Below are 20,390 nucleotides of genomic sequence, written 5' to 3'. Positions count from 1 at the left end.
CCCGTCAGAGCTGGCACCCGAACAAACTCGGAGACACTGCCTATCCCAATCCTCCACCAGTCGCACCCAACCCCTCCCCCCCCCATCCCCGTCTCCCGGCTCAGCAGAGGTCAGGGGTATTAACCCGTGCCCTGATCCCTGGTTGGTGCATCGTGTTTAAGCAAGGAGTGAGCTCTCGCCTGTTGTATAAATACTCCAGAGTTCATGACTCTTCTCTTTGTTCAGGTCTGACATCTGTAACAACTCCTGCCTAATAGTTCACACACAGAGCAAGCATATTCTTACATGATGACCAACACGTTTCAGGCCTTGAGTCATTGCGCAGATATTTTTTTCCCTCTCCTCTATTTGTTAAACAGTGGCTCCTTATGTTCTCAATAGCCAATTCCTTCTGGAATGCAATTCCGAGAATGTGGTGCTACAGCCTCCTGGCAGCCTTGGAGAAATCTTTAATTAAACACAAGGATGGTTCTGTTTCCACCAGCGTTTCTCAGCCATATTTTAGCATTTCTGCACATGTTTATTTTCCTGTGTGTGAGACAACGGTGATGGACACTTCCCCCCCACCCCACAGCACCCCCCCCCCCCACCGTCCTCCACTCTCAACTAATGAGCCACTTTTAGAAACTGTTTAAAATGTTCTGAGGTGAGTGTCTCACTCTGGACTAGAAATAAAGTTGAGGATAACTACATTCATTTATTGAGATGTTCCCACAACCAGTAATTTCACTTTAAGGACTCTTTATCTTGTTTCTTCATGCTCCCATTATTTATTGCTATTTATTTATATTTGCATTTGCACAGTTTGTTGGCTTCTATGCTCTTGCTCTTTCGTTGATCCCGTTTACAGTTACTATTCTATAGATTTGCTGAGCGTGCCCGCAGGACAAAGAATTACAGGTTCTTGTGTGGTGACGTACAGTATGTACTCTGATAATAAATTTTACTTCGAACTGAGAAGAATGAGGTAGAAACTTGGGCACTTAGCTTAAAAGGTGAGCTTTATTTGTCAAAACATAGAGTGAATTGTGTCATTTTGCATCAACGCAGTCCGAGGGGCAGCCAGCAAGTGTCACCATATTTCTGTCACCAATACAACTTTCTAACCCAATTTGTATGACCCAATTTTAACCCAATATATATTAATTTACAATATATATTAATGACTTGGATGAGGGAATTAAATGCAGCATCTCCAAGTTTGCGGATGACACGAAGCTGGGTGGCAGTGTTAGCAGTGAGGAGGATGCTAAGAGGATGCAGGGTGACTTGGATAGGTTGGGTGAGTGGGCAAACTCATGGCAGATGCAATTTAATGTGGATAAATGTGAAGTTATCCACTTTGGTGGCAAAAATAGGAAAACAGATTATTATCTGAATGGTGGCCGATTAGGAAAAGGGGAGGTGCAACGAGACCTGGGTGTCATTATACACCAGTCATTGAAAGTGGGCATGCAGGTACAGCAGGCGGTGAAAAAGGCGAATGGTATGCTGGCATTTATAGCGAGAGGATTCGAGTACAGGAGCAGGGAGGTACTACTGCAGTTGTACAAGGCCTTGGTGAGACCACACCTGGAGTATTGTGTGCAGTTTTGGTCCCCTAATCTGAGGAAAGACATCTTTGCCATAGAGGGAGTACAAAGAAGGTTCACCAGATTGATTCCTGGGATGGCAGGTCTTTCATATGAAGAAAGACTGGATGAACTGGGCTTGTACTCGTTGGAATTTAGAAGATTGAGGGGGGATCTGATTGAAACGTATAAGATCCTAAAGGGATTGGACAGGCTAGATGCGGGAAGATTGTTCCCGATGTTGGGGAGGTCCAGAACGAGGGGTCACAGTTTGAGGATAGAGGGGAAGCCTTTTAGGACCGAGATTAGGAAAAACTTCTTCACACAGAGAGTGGTGAATCTGTGGAATTCTCTGCCACAGCAAACTGTTGAGGCCAGTTCATTAGCTATGTTTAAAAGGAAGTTAGATATGGCCCTTGTGGCTACAGGGGTCAGTGGGTATGGAGGGAAGGCTGGGTTCTGAGTTGGATGATCAGCCATGATCATAATAAATGGCGGTGCAGGCTCGAAGGGCCGAATGGCCTACTCCTGCACCTATTTTCTATGTTTCTATGTTTCTATGTATGCCTTGGGAAAGTACAAGGAAGCTGGGGCACCTAGAGAGAATCCGCATGGTCGCGGGGAGAAAGTACAAACTCCTTACTGACAGTGGCCGGAATTGAACGCTGAATGGTGATCGCTGGTACTGTAAAGTGATTGCGCTAATTTTTAAGCTACTGTGCCGCTGTTTCCCTCCCCGCCCCCACCCCCTATCACCTCTGGTCTGGATACATAAGGTACTGGGGTATGGAGCATTGCACAATCTGCCTGAGGAACACAGTGGGATTTTGGATTGAAACACGGACAATTCCTGTCTGCTGAATGATCCAGCAGATTATTTGGTGCACTGTCTCAGTTAGGATGCTTCCTATGGTGCCACTTTATGAATGAATAGTACAACCTGGGACTGTGTAAGGGATTCTACAAGGGTACTGTGAATGAGAACAGGTGAGTTCTCACCAGTGCCCCACAATACAGTCCTTACTGTATGTGGAATCTTGCTGTGTACAGTTTGAGCTTTGTCATTACAACTAATACCGCCTACCAGATCTATTCCATTGGACCTTTGGAAAATGGGTCTTTTGTCTTTGAAAACAAATCAACTGATCTTTCATCTTTGTGGAGATCCAGACTGCAGTCTGTGTGGAGTTTGCATGCTCACTGTGTGGTTTCCCCCTGGATGCTCCCGTCTCCTCCTGCAATCCAAAAACATGTGGGTTGGTGAGTTAATTGGCTGCTGTAAGCGGTACCCAGTGTGTGGATGAAGGGGTAGGATCTGGGATGTAGGGAGATAGAGTTAGCTTTGTGTAAATGGGTGGTTAGTGGTCAGCATGGGCTAGGTGGGCTGAAGGGCCTGCTTCCTCTATGAACCAGATGTGGGGACTTTGGGTTGGTGGCTAGAAACCTTGCCAAAGAGCTGAGCTTCCAGGAGATCCCAGGGAGTGGGCTCGGTGGGCTCCAAGCATGGTTACCAATAGGTGGGTAGTAGGATGAGAGAGAGAGCAAGAGAGAAAGAGAGAGAGAAAAATAACTGGCATGGAAATAAGAAAAGAAATGGGACTGCCGGGGGTTAGCATGGCTTCAATGGGCCAAGTGGCCTTTTTCTGTGCTAAGAGGGGCCGAATGGCAGCATTCTCCTTCCACTCCATACGTTCTGAAAAAGCAGAACATGTCCTCTGGTTGTGGATTATTTGGCAAGACTCCCGTAATCAGATGTCTCCAGCCACCAGTGGGTCACCTCCCACTGGGCTCCCATGACACACACTGATGCTCCTGTATATTAGTCTATCAGTTTGCTCGTGCATTTGAGGGCGGAGGTTTGAGTGACTGCCTGCGGTATGAACACAGATTGTCTTATCCCCGGCGATGACGTCCTCATGCGCACAACTTATTCCCTCACTGCGTTCAGGATGAGGTGAAAGTGACGGGGTGCGTTCAACCCTAGATCTGCATTCCTTGCAGTTTAGAACATTGTAGGTTCTGCTGGTCTCTGATGCCCCCTGCTCCTGAACTTTTGGTAATTTATCTCCCCTCCCCCTTTTCTCTTTTTCCATACCCCATTGATGCTCCTGTATTACCCCTTCTGTTCTCCACCCCCGCCCACCACTTCCCTTTGGTGGCCCTCCTCCGTCGCCTACCCTCCTCTCCTATCAGATTCCTTCTTCAGGCCTTTATCTCATCCACCTATCTCCTCCCGGCTTCTCACTTCATCCCCACTCCCCCACCAACACACCTTCCTCCTCACCTGGTCTCACCTGCCAGCTTGTTCTCCTTCACCGTCCCCCACCACCTCATTCTGGCTTTCCCCCCCACTTCCTTTCCAGTCCTGATGAAGGGTCTCAGCCTGAAATGTTGACCGTTTGTTCCCCTCCATGGATGCTGCCTGACCTGCTAAGTTCTTCCAGCATTTTGTGTGTGCAGCTGGAAGAACTGATCCTGCACTCAAAGATGAGCCTGCAGTATTCCAGTACCAAGAAATATTGGGCTGATTTATTCATGTTGTAACTTGGGAATGCATGGAATCTTTTCCCAATATTGCATGCTTCGACTTGTAGAGATAGGGGAAACATTTCGTCCCCAGCAAGTTCCAGGGATATGCTGGCATTAGGAAAGGGAAGGTTTTCATATCCCTGGGCTGCAAGCTTGGCTTCTGTCCCAGAACACCAGACCGTGACCAATGCACTCAGTGAGGAAATGGGAAAGGGAATGCAGTGTCAACCCAGGCAGAACACTCTGCTCTTTCTAACGTATCCGGTGCTTTGATCAAGTCTACAGATGTGCAATGTTTCCATGTCCCTGAGGTATAGCCTTCCAAAGGCATGATGTCACTGGCTGCTGCTGCAGTCCAGACCACTCTGCCATCTATTGGGAAACAGGCCCTTGATGCTGGTCTGCTTGTTTTACTTAGATTGCTGCAGGATACTCAGCCCTTCGTGCTGTGTTAGCTCTTCAAGTAAACACTCCGATTAAACACAGCTGTGTGCATACAGAGAAACTTTGCAAGGACACCACCGGGATGTGAGGAATGAGAGGGAAAGGTTGAGTAGCTTAGGACTCTACTCCCTGGAATGTAGGGGAATGAGGAGGTATTTTATTGAGTTATACAAAATTACTCGAGTTATAGATAGAGTTAATGCAAGCAGGCTTTTTTTCCACTGAGCTTGTCTGACGAGAACTAGAGGTCATAGGTGGGGCAAGCTTGAGGGCTCCCACTGGCCTGGTCTTGCTTCCACTGGCCTGGTCTTGCTTCCACTGGCCTGGTCTCGCTCCCACTGGCCTGGTCTCGCTCCCACTGGCCTGGTCTTGCTCCCACTGGCCTGGTCTCACTCCCACTGGCCTGGACTTGGTCCCACTGGCCTGGTCTTGCTCCTACTAGCCTGGTCTTGCTCCCACTGGCCTGGTCTCGCTGGTCTTGCTCCTATTGTCCTGTGTGTCCCTTGGTTCTCTGTGTCTGGCATCTGGAGACTGTGAGCATCTGAACAGCGCTTACATTCTCTTTGGGGTGAAGGGGATGAAAGGTGACTGGATAGAGGTGTACATGATGATAAGAGGCATCGATAGAGTGGACAGTGACGTTTTTGAGGGAGCGTAACTTTAAGGTGATTGGACAATAGTATGGGGGGGGGAATATCAGAGGTACATTTTTACACAGAGACGTTGTGGGTGCGTGGAACCACAACGGGTGGTGGTAGAGGCAGATACGTTAGGGATATTTGTGAAACTCTTAGATAGACACAGGGCTATGTGGGAGGGAAGGGTTAGATTGATCTTCGAATAGGTTAGAGGGTTGGCACAACATTGTGGGCTGAGGGGCCATGCTGTTCTATGTTCTATGTTTGAGTTGTCTTCTTAGCAGGAAATTGTCTTCCTTTCACTTACCATAAGACCATAAGACGTAAGGAGTAGAATTAGGCCATTTGGCCCATCACATCTACTTTACCATTCTGTCATGGCTGATTTATTTTCTCTTTCAACCCAATTCTCCTGCCTTCTGCTCATAACCTTTAATGCTGTTACTAATCAAGAACCTATCAACCTACGCTTTAAATATACTCAATGTCTTGGCCTCCGCAGCCACCTGTGGCAATGAATTCCACAGATTCACCACCCTCTGGCTAAGGAAATTTCTCCTCATCTCTGTTCTAAAGGGACATCCTTCTTTTCCGAGGCAATGCCCTCTGGTCCTAGACCCCTCACTATAGGAAACATCTTCTCCATGTCCACTTTATCTAGGCCTTTCAATATTCGACAGGTTTCAATGAGATCTGACCAGACAACAAATGGGTGCACACAATTGGGTCAAGGGAGCTCGTTGAGTGGGGCGTGAGCATTAAGTGCCTGCCCGGGAAAATGTGACCTTCAACGCCACAGGGTGAAGCAGCAACATGGGAGGCAGATCCACAGGAAGAGTGAATTAAAAATAGAGCGCAGATGCAGGGAAACAGAAAATGTTCATTCAGCATCTGTGGAGAGAGGAGAGTTAATCCTTCAAGTCAAAGACACTTCATTGGACTGGGGAAGAGAGAAGATCAGTCACAGAGATGGTGAGCGATGTGTGAGATGACGGGATCTGGTGAGGCTGGGATTGTGGCAGGGATAACTTGTACAAGTCATTCAGCTGCTGAATTAATGTGGTTAGCTTACTTATTTACTGCCTGTTACGCTGCTGGCATTTAGGGCGGCAATGAAGGGCCTCCATCTCTGGAGGTGTTCAGGGCTTCCTTCATCATGTCAGTAGCTTCCTCTCAGTTTTCACTACCATCAGTCACGCAAGCCCCAGCTGGAGACTCAGGAATACCGTCACACTCAGCTGTAGAAGGGTTCTTCACTGCTGCTTCCATAACAATTTTGTCTTACTAGTTGGGGTTGTTGGCCCTGAGATGAACCTCAGATCCGGTTGGACTGGTGGACCACTCTTAGTTTGGCCTCTACCCTTTAATCTGTTTGGCATGGGTGACCCTACCAAGAGCCAGAGCATAAAGCCCTGACTCCAGCTAACGTAGCTCTCTGGGTTATAGAGGCATGCAAGCCTCCAAACCCTATAGGAAGGTCGTGGTCCTCTTGGAGGCTGGATGGGTTAGAGGAGGGAAAACGGGAATAAAGGTGACGACATGAGCGTGAGAGTAGAGAGAAGGGAAGGTGAATAGGTGTCAGACACAGGGCTATGGGACATTCCCTGAAGATCAGTTTGTGCCAGAGGAGAGGGATAAACAGGAAGGAATCTTACTTTCTTTGGAATGTTCTCCAGGTAGTTCTGGGTGTTATTTTTTAATTCCTGTTGGGACACCACATTCTGTGTTATTTTTAAAACCTGTTTCCCTTGTGGGACACAGCATGTGATTAATATTGGATGTGGGAGTGCAACGTCTCAATTGCTGTGCTTTTAACTCGGTGGTTTAGAATAATAATCTAGTGGCGGAATTTAAATCAGCTTGGTGAAATCAATCTGGAACATAAAGCCAGGATCGGTAAAGTCGATCAGGACGCTATCAGACTGTCTTCACAAAGAACCTAGAGAGTGTATGATGTATTGCACAAGGAAAATAAGTCAGTCATGATTGATTGGTGGAACAGACTGGATGGGCCAACTAGCCTAATTCTGCTCCTATGACTTTTGGAGAGAGACAAAGAAAGGAATTATAGATCTGCTGAGTTCCTCCAGCGTGTTGTGAGTGTTACTGATCAATCAGCCTGCGACTGGTGTTGATAGCACTGGTGGAGACTGTAATGGACGATGTAATAACATCACAGAGTAATAGGACTGGGCAGCCACAGCTTGGATTGATGAAGCGGAGGTCAAGTTTGATTAGTCACTGAGATTGAGGCTAGTACAACAGAACAGGACAACTGCTGGTGTATTTCACATAAAGAAAAATGGCTTTGCTTGTCACATGTATATCGAAAGATTGATACATGCAGTGAAATACATCGATTGCGCCAATGATCAACACAGTCTGAGGATGTGCTAGGGGCAGCCCTTGAGTGTCAGCAGGCTTCTGGCACCAACAGAGCATGCCCACAGCTTACTGACGCTAACTCATATGTCTTTTGGAATGAGGGAGGGAAGTGGAGGACCCGGAGGAACCCAAGTGTTCAGCAGGAGAAAGTACAGTCTCTTTATAGAGTGCTGCAGGATTTGAACCCATTTTTTCTGATTGCTGGTGTTGTAAAGCATTATGCTAACGGCTACTTTTCCACCCTTCCAAAAGTATTTGGAGTTTTTCTAGGTTTTTTTGTAAGTTCATATAATGCTGTTCGGTCTATAATGTGTCAGCATATGGAATTGGAGATAACGTACTGACATGTGTTTGAGAATTGGTTCTTGGATGGAAAGTAAAGAGTGGGAATGAGCAAACCCTTCTTGTATGGCCAGACCGTAGGCCTGCTGGTCTATATTCCTAACTTGGTGGGATGAAATATTATATTTTCATGTTTGCTGATGGTATTGAATTCTGCAGGACTGTTAGTAACCTTGGTTAATGGAAGACTACTACGTCGACTCAGGCCTAGGGGGCCGGCATCGGGCAATGGCTTACAAGGCGCGAAACGAAAGACTGAGTGGCGCTCCACTCCTCACACAGACAATAGGTGGCCGTTGACTCACAAAGAGTTCATCCGCCCTTTGACAGGTTTTGTTTTTAGTCCTGCTGGGTGCCTACACACCCTCCTCCCTGGTTAACCGAACAGAGTTGCCCACAACCCGACCCGAGACAGGTAGTACTGGGCTACGTGGTACCTGTAGCAAAGTAAGGCCCTGACCTGACCTGAAAATGGGAGAGGTCCGCGGTATAAAAAAGGTGGGAACCCCTGGTTAGTCGGGAGGCAGATGTAACGGGATTTGAGGAAGGTGTGGAGAAGCTGACTGAGTGGGAATGCGGTGGGTGGAAGATTCAGTGGCAAAACATGAGTTCATGCACTGCAGTTCACAAACCCTCTGAGGCATTCAGCTCAACAACGATTTAACATCACTGTGGCTTTGCATTCACTGATGTACGTGCAGCTGTGGTGAAAACATGCATGTCGTTCTCAAAAGCACGTTTTGATGAATCTTAAGGACCCAGAAAGCAGTCCAGAAACACCAGTTTCCGATCTCCCTTTCAGAAGCAAACACAGCGTATTTACGAATCTTCCTCCACACTCTCCCTTATTTCCACTCCTTATATTTAAGTTGTAAACACTCAGGATATTTTGAGCTCTGCTCCTGGGGGCGTGGTTTGCTGTGGTTTCTTCCTCACTTTTTATAGCCTCTGGTGTTTTCAGTCATAGCAGTGTGGACATCAAACTCGGACATCTCACCGGCCAGGAAAACATTTGTTTCTGGGTGAATGCTGTGGCAGGAATTGCTTGGGTGGGAGGAGGAAATAAACCCTGAGCTGGATTGGTTAAGGGTGGAGAAACCATCTCCTTGAATCGCATCGTGAAAGGGGGATATTTAAGTCATTATTGCACTGGTCACAAACAAGAGAAAATCTGCAGATGCTGCAATACACACAAAATGCTGGAGGAACTCAGCAGACCAGGTAGCGTCTATGGAAAAGAGTAAACAGTTGACGTTTTGGGCCGAGACCCTTCATCAGGACACTGACCCCTGCACTTTGTGGTTTTAGCTGCCACTTTAGCTGCATTGCTGCATGCATTACTGGCTGAACAATGGCCAACGCATGCAATAAAAGTCAAGTTTATTACCACATTCACAGAATGGTGAGGGTCAGGCACAACAAAAAGCTTGCAGCAGCATCGTGGGCGCACGCACACTCAATTAGGTATTAGGTATCTCCTGTACCTAATAAAGTGGCCACTAGCAAAGTGTGTTCATGGTCTTCTGCTGCTGTAGCCCATCCACTTCAAGATTCAGCACTTTGTGCACTCAGAGATTGTCTTCTGCACACCACTGTTGTAATGTCGCCTTCCTGTCAGTTTGAACCAATCTGGCCATTCTCCACCGACCTCTCTCACCGGCCGGGTGTTTTCGCCCACAGAACTGCCGCTCACTGGATGTTTGTTGGTTTTGCGCACCGTTCCCTGTGAACTCTAGTGAACTGTGGTGTGTGAAAATCCCAAGTAGTTAGCAGTTTCCGAGACACTCATATCACCCCATCTGACACCAACAATCATCCCATGGTCAAGGTCACTCAGATCACATTTCTTCTCCATTCTGAAGTTTGGCTTGAACAACAGCTGAACCTCGTGACCATGACTGCATGCTTTTATGTGTTGCTTTATGTATTGTCCTGTACACTTCACCTGCAAATCTGATGGGGCCGTCTATGTACCCAGTAACCCTGAAGTTGCCTCCTCTACATGGGTGCGACCCGACATAAGTTGGGGTCAGCTTTGTTGAGCACCTCTGCTCTACCTGCCAAAAGCAGAATATCCTGCTGGCCAGTTGTTTTAATTCCTCTCCCAATTCCCATTCCGACACGTCGGTCCATTACCTCCTCTTGTGCCATGTTAAGGCCAAGCTCAGGGTGGAGGAGCAACACCTCATATTCCAACTAGTTAGCTTACAAACCTGATAGCATGAACATCGATTTCTTCTTCCAGTAATTTTCCCTCCCCTCCCCTTTCCCTCTTCTATTCTCCATTCTGATCTCTTGCCTCTGCTCCTCATCCACACCATCTCCCATTAGTATCCCTCCTTCTTCCCTTTCTCCAATGGTCCACTCTTCTCTCCTATCAGATTCCTTCTTCTCCTGCCCTATACCTTTCCCACCCACCTGGCTTCATCTATCACCTTCTAGCTAGTCCCCCTTCCCCTCTCCCATCTTTTTTATTCCTCCTTCCCTTCCTGAAAAAAGGCCCCTCCCTCAAAATGTCGAATGTCTATTTATTTCCAAAGATGCTGCCTGACCTGCTCAATTCCTCCAACATTTTGTGTCTGTTATTCTGGATTTCCAGCATCTGCAGAATCGCTTGTGTTTTATGCATTGAGTTGTTGCCACATGATTGGCTGATTAGATATTTGCATAAATGAGCAGGTGTACAGGTGCACCAAATAAAGTGAGCAGAGTATATAACACACAGGGCATGACTCACATAAATTATACTAGACAGTGAAAAGAATAAAAAGACTGTGCAAAACAATATATATTTGATAGGACATATTTAATGTGGAGATTGATACGCACTTAATTAGTAAGGGAATCAAAGATGGGGAAAAGGAAAAAGAATGGGGTTGAAGGAGAGAATTAATCTGACATAGTCAAATGATAGGAAAGACTCAATGGGCCGAATGGCCTAATTCTGGTCATAAGATATTAGTGCAACTACATCCACGATAGTATAGGAGGTGATGCATTGTGTTCTGTTGCTGAGGTAGGGTTCTGGCTGTGCAGGTCACATCAAGAAGTGAATGATTACAGGGGTGTAGCTGTTTCTGAACCTGGTGTGGTAAGTTTTCTTCTCTTCAGTACTCATTGTCATGCACCATTCAGATAAGTCTTCTAATATTCAGTAACAGACTACAACAAATTCAGAGTAGATCAAATTATAAGCACTTTTATTTCTTGCAGGAAAAAGTCTACCTCCATATATTAAGTCATTGATAGGTAGCTTCAACCTTACAGCTCAAACAGATAATTTTTATAAACTTACAGACTCCACTCATCCTTAGTTGCCTTCCTTCTTTATCTGCATCCATCTTAAACGAGTTGCATTTGTTTTTAATTAGACCATTTCTTTTGAGACTTTCCCCCAGCAGCTATATGTTGTTTTTCTCTGGTTGTCAAAACACTCTGTGCCATAAAATACACCGTGCTGTAAATCACACCCCCTCTTGCAAGCCTGCCATCCAAATGAATCTAAAAACCAGCAAAGCACTCTGGGATCACACAGGTTCCATTTTGCCACATTATGTTTTACAAAAGTTATAAATTCATAAAGATTTCAGGATTACAGATATATTTCCACAATGCTCAAAGTAAATGTATATAAAAGGTATGCATATGTTACCATACACCACACTGAGATGCATTTTCATACAGGCATGTACAACAGAACAAAACAATACAATAAAATCAATGAAAAACTACACACAAACAAGAACAAATATTGTGCATTATCTCACTATTTTGTGCTCCTTTTACATTATTTGTTTATCTTTATATTTCGTACCGTAACTTACAGTAATCAGTTTTATTATTGCTGATATATGTTGTGAAATTGGTTGGATTACAGCAGCAGTAAATGTTTTTATATTACACTGCATGTTGCTGCAAACCAACCAATTTCACAACATATATCAGCAATAATAAACCTGATTCTGATGCCACAGATCCTTGATAGCAAGGATTAGTCATCTCCATTTCCCCTCTGTGATATCTCGTCCAGCACAAAGGCATATGGTCCCAGCTTTATCAAAGCTGGACAGTGGTGAGCAGGTTGCCGGTGAGGAAGTGCTACTTGATAGCATTGTCAGCTACAGGGGAACCTCAAATAATTCCACAAAAACTGGTCACAAGGCATTCTGCAGATGCTGGAAATCTTGAGCAACATGCACACAAGGCTGGAGGAACCCAGTAAGCCAGGCAGCACCTATGGTGGGGTGGGGGAGAGGGAGAAATAAACAGTTAATGTTTTGGGCTGAGACCCTTCATTAGGACTGGATGGGCCTGATTCTGAGAGGGATGGGTAGAGTGGAGAGGCAGCACCTTTTTGCCAGGGCAGCAGAGGTTAATAGCAGAGAACATCCATTCAAGGTGAGCAGAGCGGGGACATCAGAGGTAGGTTATATACACAGAGAGTGCTGAGTGTGTGGAACGTCCTGCCGGCGATGGTGATAGAGGCTGATAGGTTCAGGACATTTAAGAGGCTCTTTGGCACATGGATGTAAGAAAAATGGAGGGTTAAGGGCCATATGGGAAGGAAGCTTTGGACTGATCATGAAGTAGCTTTAAAGGTCGGCATAATATTGTTGGCTGAAGGTCCTGCAGAGTCCTGTACTGTTCTATGTTCCCAGAAATAGTCTAGAAATATCAACCTCTACTGAGCCGTTGGTAAATAAATGTGTATTTAAAACTCCTTTCACTGTTGATCAGTCCCTTCCCCGACAGACTCTCCGTCCCGAAACGTAAACACCTCTCGATATTTTTCCAGGTGGTTTAGTACCCTCCCTTCCCTCATCACCGCTGTGGGCACAAATATCTCGAACATTTTGTAACGATTGCGGTAACTAAAGAGGAGCAATAACTTCTTCCCAGAGGTTATATTTATCATGATTTGGATGACATCACTTAAATAACAGAGGTGGATGTGAAGGAAAACAAGTGCTGAAGCTGTTCGTATGTTTGTGGTATCCTATTAAGGTCATCTTTAAAGGCCTCATGCTCAGAATCAGAGTCAGCCTTACTATCACTGACTTGCAGGAAGGACATAAAATTACAATGAATTACAAAATGAGAGGGTCAAAGAGAAAGGAATAATGAGGTAGTGTTCATGGGTTCATGGACCGTTCAGAAAGCTGGTGGTGGAGGAAAAGGAGCTTTTCCTGAATCATTGAGTGTGGCTCTCCGGGCTCGCGTGCCAACTCCCTGGTGGCAGTAATGAGAAGAGGGCATCTCCTGGGTGGTGAGGACCCTTATGATGGATGACCCTTATCTAGAAGATGTCTTTGATGGTGGGGATGCTAGTGTCCATGATGGAGCTGGCTGACTCTACGACATCCTTATGCTTGTCCGCTGGGCCAAGAGCACATTTGGCCCATCCGGCCTCTGCTGGACAGTAAAGACCTCCCCAGATGAACTCCATTTTCTAATACTGGGTCCATAATTCTGCATCTTACAGCTCTTCGTGTCCTCACCAGCGCTGATCACTGTGGGGAAGGTCTCTCCCTCTCCCTGACGGGATGAGCCAAGTATGAAGGACACTGAAGCAGATCAACAGTTCCACCGACTTTAATAGGGACTGTGCAGAAATAAAGGAAAAACAATCAATGCCAGGCCAGCAGGGCCATTAACTAGAACTGTCAAACTAAAGCCAACGCTGATACAGTAGCTTGGCTGCAGTGGCTTAATACTAAATAAATACCCTCCTCAGCAGCTTCAGGCTAAATGGTAACTTTCTTTCCTGGAACCATAATGGTAAGTAGGCTTTTGGTCAAGTCTCGATCAGACTGAATTGAGAAGAAAGGACTAAATACCACTACAATGAAACACTAATTAAGTGGAGCGTGCATACTTGTGAGTGAGATTGACGAACCCATTCCAAAACCCGCTGGCGAAGGTGCGCGGACCCTGAATGTGACACTCCCACCCTCTCGGTCAATGAGTTCCAGACACACACCGCATCTGGAGTAAAATATTGTTTTTATACAGAATCTGTGATGAGGTTAGATTAGATTTATTAGTCAAATGAACAGTGACTAAACATACGGTGAAATGAGTTATTTGCATGAGCAAGAATGTGCTGGGGGCAGCCTACAAGTATTGTCATGCTGCTGGGTGCCAACGTAGCAGGCCAGCATGCAGATGACGTATAACAAGACAGACAGAACAGCAGCAAAGCTGTGTGGGTTTCCCCCAGGTGCTCCAGTTTCCTCCCACAGTCCTACCTGTCGGTAGGTTAATTGGTCATTGTAAGTTGTGCCCTGATTAGGCTAGGGTTAAATCGTGGGATTGCTGGATGGCTCAGCCTGAAGGGCCGATTCCAGGCTGTATCGCAATAAATAAATAAATCTGGATTCCCAGCGTCTGCAGACTTTCTCATGTTTAGGATTAAGATCAGCTTTACTTGTCACATGGAAATATCGAAACGTGCAGTGAGATGTGTCAATGACTAACTCATTCCGAGGATGTGTTGGGGGCAGCCCGCAAATGTTGGCCGTAGCATGTCCACAACTTACTAATCCTAACCCAAATGTCTTTGGAATGTGGAAGGAAACTGGAGCACCCGGAGGAAACCCACGGGAAGAACATATAATCTCCTTAGCTACAGTATCGGGACTTGTACACTGACCACCAGTGCTGTAAAGCATTACACCAACTGCTACGCTAGCGTGCAAACCTCAGAAAAGTGGAACACTTCCCGACTTTGCATGCCAGCCTTGCACAGAGGGCGAAGGTCGTTCCAACTGTAGTACATGAGCTGCTGAAGTGAGTGACAGAGGAGCCTTCCCACTGGTCTCCAGTCCTGGGCTCCTACTGTGCGCGCTTGGCTCAGGACTGTAGTCCTGGTGACGTTGATGTGATTGTCCAGGCTCGGAGATGACACCCTCGTACACAGACAAACCAGCCCGAGCTCTTCACCTTCCCCGATTGCTCCTCAATCCCCACTCACCTCTCTGTTCCTCATCCTTCTGAACACAACTGATTCTACAACCTCCATTGATTCTGCAGACTCAGTTTTGAGAACAAGTTCTCAGCATTAGTTTCTTTAAAATTTGCACAATTTGTCTTCTTTTGCAAATTGGTTGTTTGTCAGTCTTTATGTAAAGTTTATCGTAAATTCTATTGTATTTCTTGTTACCTGCAAATGTCAGCAAGAAAATGAATCTCAAGTCAGTATATAGTGAACTACACATACTTGTTATTAAAGTCTGCTTACCCCTCTTCACATCACCTGTTCGATCTCATCCACATCTCACTCCTACCACTCACCCACTGCTCCTCCTCATCGCTTTTATCATTCTCCCTTGACCCTTGTCCCAATTCTACCCCTCCTTCCCTCAGCCCCTTTCTCTCTCTCTATGTCTCTGTCCTCTGTCTGTCTATCTGTCTCTCCTTCTCTCTGTCTGTCTCTCCATTTCTGTCTGTCTCTCCCTCTCTCTGTCTCTGTCTGTCTGTCTGTTTTCTACCTCTCTCTGTCTCTCACTCCTCCTTTCATAACGTTTATGTTCATGCTATAAAGAAACCTCATAAGTTAAACTACTTTCACACTGAACACCCATCAGATGTTCTTCCCATCTCTTCCTGAGGAATTCCAGCTTCTACACGCTTTTCTGATGAGTAAACCCTCCCTATTCTGATGTAAACCTTAGTAACCCTTATTTGGAGGTAACTCACCCACCCCCTCCCATACCCAGGGAGCTCGGTGCTCTGAGTCTGACGCGTGTCTGCTCATAGCTCCCCATGGTGAGAGGAGAGGCCGGGCAGCAGTCCAGGACAAACACAGACCAGGCAGGAGGGGATCTGTCTCAGGGAGTGAGTGACCTGTAGCTGGAACAGTTGCCAGAGAGGTTGGTTAAGGTTACGGGCTCTGTGGAGGACAAGCCTGGGAAGGTGGGGCTAGGTGAGTCAAAGGAAACTCTGTGTACTAACTAGATAGGGAACAGAAACTCCTTGAAATTAGGGGGCTGCTGGGATAGCCAGCACTCACACTCAGTGGCCACTTTATTAGGAACCTCCTGTACCTAATGAAGCAGCCACTGAGCATACATTTATGTGGCCTCATTGCTATTGTAGCCATTCCACTTCAACTTTCAATGTGTTGTCCCTCTATGCACCACTATTGGAGTTCCTGTCACCTTCCTATCAACTTGAACCAGTCTGGCCATTCTCCTCTGACCTCTGACCACCCACAGAACTGCTGCTCACTAGATGTTTTTTGCACCATTCTCTGTAAACTCTAGAGACTGCAGTGCGTGAAACTCCCAGGAGACCAGCAGTTTCTGACATACTCAAACCACCCCATCTGGCACCAACAATCATCCCACAGTCAAAGTCATGTCGATCACGTTTCTTCCCCATTGTGAAGTCTGATCTCAACAACAACTGAACCTCTTGACCATGTCAGCATGTTTTTATGCATTGAGTTGCTGCCACGTGATTGGGTGATGAGGTATTGAAGAGCAGGTGTACAGGTATACCTAATAAAGTGGCCACCTAGTGTGTAGCCCTGACTAATTACCCCTGACGAGGCAGTGGTGAGTTGCAGTCTTCATGGTGAAGGAACACCTCCCCCTTCCAGTGCTACAGGGGAGGGAGATCTAGGATTTAGATCCAGCAATGACGATAGGATAGTGATATATTCCCAGGGCCTCAAGAGATTCCACAGATGCTGGGATCTGGAATCCCTCAGGTTTATTTGACCACAAGTTTGCGGCTGTCACCTCTTAGCCTGAACAGCGCCAGCAGGACTACAGTCCAGAGCCGAGAGGGCACAGCAGGAGCCCAGCACTGTGGGCCTGAGGGAAAGCTCCTGTCTCGCTGGCTCCGGCAGTTCACATACTAAAATCGGAGTGATACAGAGAAGGCTAGAGTAGTCCCTATGCAAGGATGACACGCAAATTTGTGAAGTATTCCATATTTTTGAAGGCAGCATGGTAGCGTATCCACCCATAGTCGAATGTCTAGCGTAATAAGCATTATCTGTTTATTTCCATCCACAGATGCTGCCATACCTATTGAATTCCTCCAGCACACTGTGTGCATCTCTCTGCAGATGATGTGTCTCTCTGCAGATGATGTGTGTCTCTGCAGATAACGTGTCTCTGCAGATGATGTGTGTCTCTGCAGATAACGTGTCTCTGCAGATGATGTGTGTCTCTGCAGATAACATGTCTCTGCAGATGATGCGCGTCTCTCTGCAGATGATGTGTCTCTCTGCAGATGATATGTGTGTCTCTGTAGATGATGTGTGTCTCTGTAGATGATGTGTCTCTCTGCAGATGATATGTGTCTCTCTGTAGATGATATGTGTGTCTCTGTAGATGATGTGTGTCTCTGCAGATGATGTGTCTCTCTGCAGATGATATGTGTCTCTCTGTAGATGATGTGTCTCTCTGCAGATGATATGTGTCTCGCTGCAGATGATATGTGTCTCTCTGCAGATGATGTGTCTCTCTGCAGATGATATGTGTGTCTCTGCAGATGATATGTGTCTCTCTGTAGATGATGTGTCTCTCTGCAGATGATATGTGTCTCGCTGCAGATGATATGTGTCTCTCTGCAGATGATGTGTCTCTCTGCAGATGATATGTGTGTCTCTGCAGATGATATATGTGTCTCTGCAGATGATGTGTGTCTCTGTAGATGATGTGTCTCTCTGCAGATGATATGTGTGTCTCTGCAGGTGATGTGTGTCTCTGCAGATGATGTGTGTCTCTCTACAGATGAGGTGTGTCTCTGCAGACAATGTGTGTGTCTCCAGATGATGTGTATCCTCTCTGTAGATGATGTGTCTCTCTGCAAACAATGTGTCTCTCTGAAGATGATGTGTGTCTCTGCAGATGATGTGTGTCTCTGCAGATGATGTGTGTCTCTGCAGATGATGTGTTTCTCTCTGCAGATGATGTGTCTCTCTGCAGATAATGTGATTCTCTCTGCAGATGAGGTGTGTCTCTCTGCAGATGATATGTGTCTCTCTGCAGATGATGTGTCTCTCTGCAGATAATATGTGTGTCTCTGCAGATGATGTGTGTCTCTGTAGATGGTGTCTCTCTGCAGATAATATGTGTGTCTCTGCAGATCATGTGTGTCTCTGCAGATGATGTGTCTCTGCAGATGATGTGTGTCTCTGCAGATGATGTGTGTCTCTGTAGATGGTGTCTCTCTGCAGATGATGTGTGTCTCTGCAGATCATGTGTGTCTCTGCAGATGATGTGTCTCTGCAGATGATGTGTGTGTCTCCAGATAATGTGTATCCTCTCTGTAGATGATGTGTCTCTCTGCAAACAATGTGTCTCTCTGCAGATGATGTGTCTCTCTGCAGATGATGTGTGTCTCTGAAGATGATGTGTGTCTCAGCAGATGATGTGTCTCTGCACATGATGTGTGTCACTCTACAGATGAGATGTGTCTCTGCAGACAATGTGTGTGTCTGCAGATGATGTGTGTCTCTCTGTAGATGATGTGTGTCTCTCTGCAGACTATGTGTCTCTCTGTAGATTAGGTGTGTCTCTGCAGATGATGTGTGTCTCTGCAGATGATGTGTTTCTCTCTGCAGATGATGTGTCTCTCTGCAGATGAGGTGTGTCTCTCTGCAGATGATATGTGTCTCTCTGCAGATGATGTGTGTCTCTGCAGATGATGTGTCTCTCTGCAGATGATATGTGTCTCTCTGCAGATGATGTGTGTCTCTGCAGATGATGTGTCTCTCTGCAGATGATGTGTGTCTCTGCAGATGATGTGTGTCTCTGCAGATGATGTGTGTGTCTCTGCAGGTGATATGGGTCTCTCTGCAGATGATGTGTGTCTCTCTGCAGATGATGTGTGTCTCTGTAGATGATGTGTGTCTCTGCAGGTGATATGGGTCTCTCTGCAGATGATGTGTGTCTCTGCAGATGATGTGCCTCTCTGCAGATGATGTGTGTCTCTGCAGATGATGTGTCTCTCTGCAGATGATGTGTGTCTCTGCAGATGATGCCTGACTCACTGAGTTCCTCATTTTAATTTTGAAATATATTTCTCAGTCAGGATGGTGTGTTATATGGAGGTTGGTGTGTGATATGGAGGATGGTGTGTGATATCGAGGTTGGTGTGTGATATGGAGGGTGGTGTGTGATATGGAGGTTGGTGTGTGATAAGGAGGATGGTTTGTGATATGAAGGGTGGTGTGTGATATGGAGGATGGTGTGTGATATGGAGGATGGTGTGTGATATCGAGGATGGTGTGTGATATGGAGGGTGGTGTGTGATATGGAGGATGGTGTGTGATATGGAGGATGGTGTGTGATATCGAGGATGGTGTGTGATATGGAGGGTGGTGTGTGATATGGAGGATGGTGTGTGATATGAAGGGTGGTGTGTGATATGGAGGATGGTGTGTGATATGAAGGGTGGTGTGTGATATGGAGGGTGGTGTGTGATATGGAGGATGGTGTGTGATATGGAGGATGGTGTGTGATATGGAAGATGGTGTGTGATATCGAGGATGGTGTGTGATATGGAGGGTGGTGTGTGATATGGAGGATGGTGTGTGATATGGAGGGGAACCAGCAAGTGGTATTGTCCCCTGCCCCCACTCCCCTCGTTTATCTAGTGATACAGCCGAACAACCCTCACTACCCAATTCCACCCATGTGACTAATTAACCTACGTACCCATACCTCTTTTTGACTGTGGGAGGAAACCAGAGCACCCAGAGGAAACCCACGTGGGTCATGGGGAAAAGGTACAAGCTCCTTTCAGAGAGCAGTGGGAATTGAACCTGGCTTGCTGTCACAGCGTTGCACTAACTGCTACGCTACTGTGCTGCCCATACGATGAGCTTTGCTTGCCACATATACACTGATACACACAGTGAAACGCGTCATTTGCGTCAAATCAAATCAGCGAGGATTGTGCCTGGCCGCCTGCGAGTGTCGCTATGCTTCCGGCACCAGCATAACATGCCCACAGCTCACTAACCCTAAACCATATGAGGTGAGGGAAGAAACCGGAGCACCTGGGGGAAACCCATGTGGTCACGAGGAGAACATACAAACACTTTACAGACAGCGGCAGGAAGCGAACCCCGATCTTACAGAGGGCGCTGTGATAGCGTTACGCCAATTGCTCTGCCACAGTTCCGCGGTACCTCCTAGTGGTAGAAGTGCTGATTTTGGGTGGGGTTGTCAGAGTAGAGCAGGTGAGTAAACGCGTTGCACTTCATAGACGGTGCACACTGCAGGCACTGTGCGCCGGAGGTGGAGGAAGGGCAGGAATTTTTTTTTTAGGGTGGTGTCAGTCCTGGATAGTGCCGTGTTTCTTGAGAGCTTTTGTAGCTGCACTCCTGCGGCCAAGAGGAGAGTGTTCCGTCACACCCCTGACCCGTGCCTTGTAGACAGTGGTTTGAGAGTCGGGGTCTGGACTGTGAATAAATGGAAGTCTTTCTTTAACCAGCCACAATCTCCTCTCTTTTCCATTC

At 46.5% G+C, this 20,390-nt stretch overlaps 1 protein-coding gene and 1 non-coding gene across 3 annotated transcripts in view; both read left to right on the top strand.

Moving 5' to 3' along the window:
* Window positions 1-20,390, top strand: part of LOC134358846 (lysyl oxidase homolog 4-like) — a 116,979-nt gene that overhangs the window by 32,236 nt on the left and 64,353 nt on the right. The window lies entirely within an intron of this gene.
* Window positions 16,750-16,854, top strand: LOC134359141 (U6 spliceosomal RNA). The gene has a single exon (XR_010021047.1). It is a non-coding gene; the product is annotated as a U6 spliceosomal RNA (small nuclear RNA).

The sequence above is a fragment of the Mobula hypostoma genome, chromosome 19, assembly GCF_963921235.1.
Source record: "Mobula hypostoma chromosome 19, sMobHyp1.1, whole genome shotgun sequence".
Classification (NCBI taxonomy): domain Eukaryota; kingdom Metazoa; phylum Chordata; class Chondrichthyes; order Myliobatiformes; family Myliobatidae; genus Mobula; species Mobula hypostoma.
The sequence above is the reverse complement of the archived record's forward strand: the minus strand, read 5'-3'. Positions and strand labels throughout refer to the sequence as shown.